We start from the raw sequence: 5,958 nt of genomic DNA, 5'->3' as shown, positions 1-5,958 counted from the left end.
TATTTAGTCAGAGGAAAAAATTGATGCCAACATTATGGCTGCTGAGGAAAAGTCATGAACCAAATAACTTCAAGTTTATAAAGTACTTTCAGCACATTTTTCTTTTTAAGGAATATTAGTTATCCTTTTGACAAAAAAAGCATTAGTTTTTTGAAACAGAACTATTTGTTAATTCAATTATTTTAGGTTTTAATTATTCAACACCTTTACTCATTTTTTCCCTATGAAGGAATTTTTTTACTTGTCTATACTAGCAAGTTTATTCTCCAATTCGCTTTGCTCATGGACTCCCATGATTACTTCGCATTCATCATTTGTTTTCCTAGATCACCTAGATTTTTTTTTCCTAAAATCTAAATTTTTGAGTAGAATGTCTAGTTTTTCGTAATGAGGAACACAGTATTGTATAAAGTGAATTATATGGAATAGCTTTAAAAAATACTTTTTCTTAAAAAAGCTTTTACGTCATTATCACTGTAATGTAGCAAAGATGTATGACACATGTATGATTATGTAGCAAGTTACTTGGAAGTATCCAGTGAGCTGTAGAATTTTTTTTTATTAGTATTATTCTTCACCTTCATTTTTTTATATCAACCAAAAATGATCATTTAGGAAATATAAAAACAAAATAAAAAGCATAACGCATTCAATGCTAAAAAAGAAAGCCACTAGCTTAGTTATTAAGAATACCACTTCAAGTATTCTGGAATAAATATTTATTATGGGTAATATTTATAATAAGTATAATCTTATATGACTCAGAAATATTTAAGTACAAACATTAAAATTAAATTTTTTTCGTCTAATGGCAGAGGCAAACAGATAATAATAAATAATAAATTACTTTGTCCCGCAGTGGACTGATCGGTAAGACACGGTTCCCAGCGGATCACCGAAGTCAAGCATCACTGGCTACGGTCAGTGTGCGGGTGGGTGACCACTTGGATCAGTCTGCGTAGGGACCGAGGGTGTGCGGTATTGGTCCTCGTTAAACTGTGCTACCGTAAAGTGCTCGACTTCGCGCGCAGGTCGTCGGGCTACCGAAGCGGGGGTGCCATCCCCTCCGCAGAGGATCAAAATTGTGATAGCATGTCTTCGGATCATCCTCCGGGATGTTTCCCAGACCGTGGCCAATAGCCCATTGTGCAGCTCTAGTGCGACGTAAATGCACAACAACAACATCATTTTCTATAAAAATTATTGTTGTATTTCGCATTCAATAAGTCGTCATTTCGTTAAAAAAATATTTTAAAAAATAAAAAAATTTTGTCGTCGAGAGTAGTCAAATAATTCATTAGTTTATAAAACTTTTTATGCTTTTATTAACTCATTCGACTATTAACTAAAATACCCTTCAGTGACTCGCCCATTAACAAACTGACAGCTATTTATTGCTTACTCGTTCTGAATAAACCTATTCAACAGTTCATTGACTAGTTTCATTATAATGCTCTCTCTTACTTAATTCACACACTATATCTAAAATCATTCATGATAGCAGTTCTCATTATGAAGCGAACTTGTTTATGAAGTATACTATCAGAAAAATAACCATTTAAATAAATTAAAAATGATTATAAATTAAAATAATTAGAAATGATGATTAAAAATAAGGCATTAGCAAAAGAATGGATGGTTATTACAGTAATAGGAAAATATGAAATGATTACACTGATGGGGGAACAATATGTTTTGTTGAATATTTTCACGTCGCTGATTTCAAAACTGTAATTGGTATCTCTCTCCCAGCTACAGTTTCTGTTTAAATGACATTTTTTGTCAAAGTGTACTAGTTTAAAAACGTTACTAAGTGTAACAGAAAGTCGCATAAATCTTGCAACAAATTTCTAGGGGAGTTTGAGCACACCATCAGCATTAAAAATGTATAGGAACCCATAACTGAAAAGGACGTCATCCGCCGCTAAGGGTGCATGTCTATTGTTAGTTTTTTCTTGTGCTTCTGAACAATTCATTGTAGGGATAGGTGTCCCTAGCCACGTAAAATGACATATGCCGAATATATATTCGAGCATGGGATCCTGCGCAATTTTATTTCTGATGATGTGCCCTATAGATAAGAATAGAATTGTCGCAACTTTTACGCGTCCCCTTTAGCTGTGGATGACAACATTTCCGGGCGTGCGTTCCAATAAAATTTCAATTCTGATGACATGAGATTTGAAATCACCACATCCAAATTAGGCAAAAGTACTCAAGTATTCATTTAAATGCAGCATAAGGTTTGTTCCTAAGTGCTGTTGCTATCAAACAATTTTCAGGGAAGATTCGATATTTTCTACCCAGACAACCATAGGTATATAAAACTATGTCTATAAATAAATAAAAACCTATTCGCTACGGAAACTACAATATTAATAAATTTGTTGTTATTGTTTGTTGTATTATTTGTTTTATTGTTTGGATGAATAAAGATGTTATTTAGTTCTCGATTAGCCCAATTTCTCAAAAAATCCTCCATGATTTGGATGAAAAACTTAAATTGAAGACGAGATACCAAAATGTAGTATTTTCAATATTAAATAATGAGATTTATATTAACAATTTTACATTAGATTAAGAGTACATTTGACGCACAGGTTTTCGTGTAATACATATCCAAGACTCATATCTAATACTTAATTTAAAAAAAAAAAAAAAAAAAAAAGCATTAAAAAAGGTATTCTTAAATTTTTTTTTTTTTATCTTTGCTTAAAGAGTAAACTAAAGTAATGCAACAAAAAAATATTTGATTGTGAACCTAAATTCCAAAGTGATGCTTTAGTTTTAACAAATTTCCCTCTTTTTTTATAAAATTATACACAACACACTAAAAAAAGAATGAAGAGTTCACATGGTCATTCTTTTATTCCTTCCCGGTTTTTATCTGGCATTCATTCATTGAGAATATTGCGTGAAACTTTCAGCCCACCTCACTCCTTGGAAAAAGTTGAACTCTCTCTATTCAGGGTCAAATATGTAGCTTCACACTGTTTTTTTCATCATTGGTAAAACTTTACTCATTGAATTCTAACCATATAAAGAGTTAATCTAAGAATACATAATTAAAAAAATAAAATCCTGTAAATATATTTTTCAAGCAAACAATATTAGCAAAAAAGGAATTAAATTAAAAATTTTGAGAACTTTAAATCTGAGTCCCGCTCGGGATCCCCAAACTTGGCTCTCTGGGTGGTCGCCCACCTTGTTCTCCCCTTTTGCTGGTCTTGGAAAAATCTTAAATTGACAGTCCTTAAGGAATAATTTAGTTTTGTTAGCCAACACTCAGATCTTTTAGTATGGCAGTTCTCTCATGAATATTAAGTATGAATTTCAAAAACAAATTTAGGGATGATGTTGCAATATAAAACAAATAAAATTATTAAAATAATTGAAAAATGGAATTTGGAGTTATAATCCATGTCAGTAAATAATTATTTTTTAATCGAAAATTTTTAATGCAGATGTAGCAAACTGTTTATCATAAAAATGGTCAATTATAATGGAAAAGAAATCAGGAGAGTTGGTGAAGACAGTGAGCAGGGGATGAAGTCTGCAAGCGTTGAAATAAAATAACCTTGATATATGGTATTTATTCCTTATGATCAAGCAAGCAATAAGAGTGATGGTTTCGATATGTAGACACAATAAGTAAATGGGTTGCAAAAAGTAATAATTGAAATGAGGTTAATTTAAAAAGAATTCAATTCAGATTATGCAAATTTCAGAATTCAAATATTTAATTGGAAAAAGTATTTATATAGCAACCATATTTATTTGAGTAATAGAATGACTGCTAATTTATAAAAGCAGTTTTATTTAATTGGTTTTAAAACAGTATAATTTTCTTAGAATAAAAGTGAACATTTAAAAGGAGAGGCAATGCAACTCGTTCTATTTTACGTTTCCATTGATTCATACATTTCATTTTAATAGTAAAGGCTCAGATTTTTGTTTCTAATTAGAAGAATTATCAATAAAAAAAACTCTGACATAAAATTAACTCTTTCCATCCCTAAGCTCCTAAAGCACCCAATGAAGTAGATAACCAAGGCGTTGCCCGAATTTTGGAGGGCTTTTCTTCCCCTATATGAGCAGCAGGAATCAACTGCAGTCATACAAGTAGGGTGGCATCTGAAAAATCCTCTGTGGTGTTGAGGACTATCGATAAAACGAAGTCTTGTCCATTAGACTGAATAGTATTTTTCCTTTGTATTTGCCAGCAATTACCATTACATTAGTTTAAAAAATTGGATTAATAATTATTGGTTCTAGACTTGGAAAGCTCTGTGAGCTAACCTTTATATCTATTTTCTCAGAACTAGAAAAAATACATTGTTGAAAAATAAAATTATAACTCACTTTATAAAACAATGAGGAAAATATTCCACAAATAAATAAATTATTATTGTGACCCAATCAAAATTTTAATGCCATGTACTTTAATAGTAATTTACTATTTAAGCATGTTAATTTAGTATTTTTTTAAAACTAATAGATTTTTACACAGAAATTCATTTTCAATTTTGGTCAACTAATGTAAAAAAAAAATATATATATATAGTCTTAAGGGAATTTTAAGGGAGAACATTTAACATTTTATTACTTTAAGATTAGAATATGGGTAAAGAATTGCTTATCTTAAGGGTAAGATTAAGGAATTTAAAAGAATAAGAACTTTCCTTTAAGATATTAATTTTTGAGATGGAAATTTGGTCAGCTTATACTCAGGTGCAATTCGTTCGATAAGCAAATTGTTAAAACAGAAAATTTGATAATTAGTACAGGAACACTTACAACTAATTAAAACACCCATTATAGTAAAATCATTTTGCACACTTTTTTAAAAACCTTTTATTTAGCTTCAGACTTACTTTTGTGAATATGATTCATAATTTATTCTCAACTTTTTTTTTTAACTCTACAGTACTATTTCCTTTATTAAGTTGTCTTAATACTTTTGTTCATATTCTAGCATAGGTTTAATTAATAAATGGAAATATCTTCTTATGCTTGAATACTTTTGATTTAATGTTTTTTTTTTGTAATATCTGTTTGCTTTCTTTAGGTTTTCCTCATGAAATTTTCCACTTTTATGCAAACACATATCCCACAGTCGCTGTTTAGTTCCTTTTTTCCTATCAATGAGTTTACATAGAGTATGCATTGTCATTTACATTTGGTCTAGTATAGCAGATTCTGCCCCATGGGCTATCTTATAACATCATTTTATTTTCAACTAAGTTATTTATATATATGAATGCATATATATATTAATTAGAATTGATTCTAAATACCTCCTCTAATTCAAATTCTTCCACTCAATTTCAGAAATTCCTTGGTTTTTAGCAAGAAAATTTCAACCGACTGCCAAATTACATTTATGTGATGTGTGGCAATATTTCATCAGAAATATAATTTTAAAAAAAATTAAAGGGAAACTTATTTTTTGATAGAAAATATAACAAATATTCAACATCATAAAAAAATAAGGCTAGTAGATTTCAGAAAGCATAAATACATAAATTAATAAAAGTAATGTTTTGTATGAAAAATAGAAATTTAAAATCTCAGCATAACATAGTTCATTAATAGTCAGATCTGACAGCTTGTCAAGGGAAAAATAAAGTTAAGTAAAGAAAACATTTCTAAAAATACAGTTTGAACTGTAAATAGAGTTGTTTAAGAATATTTATAAATATTTAATTTAAGAAAAAAATTGAAACAAAAAAATGTTACAAAAAAAGTATTTTTCACAAATATTCTTATATAATAAAACTAATAAAGTTTAACAATATTGCAAATTTTTTTTACAAAAGTAGATAATGGCAATGGACATATTTACTTCAGCCTCATTGGCTGTCTATTGTTATCACGAATTTTGAAACTAATAATTTTCCAGGTTTTGGTAAAACATAGTACTTTTTTTTCTTTCAAAAAATCAAATTTCCGGTCAAA

This window comes from Parasteatoda tepidariorum, chromosome 2 (genome assembly GCF_982258835.1).
Source record: "Parasteatoda tepidariorum strain Cologne lab strain chromosome 2, Ptep-v5.0, whole genome shotgun sequence".
NCBI classification, from domain to species: domain Eukaryota; kingdom Metazoa; phylum Arthropoda; class Arachnida; order Araneae; family Theridiidae; genus Parasteatoda; species Parasteatoda tepidariorum.
Note: the sequence above shows the minus strand (reverse complement) of the source record.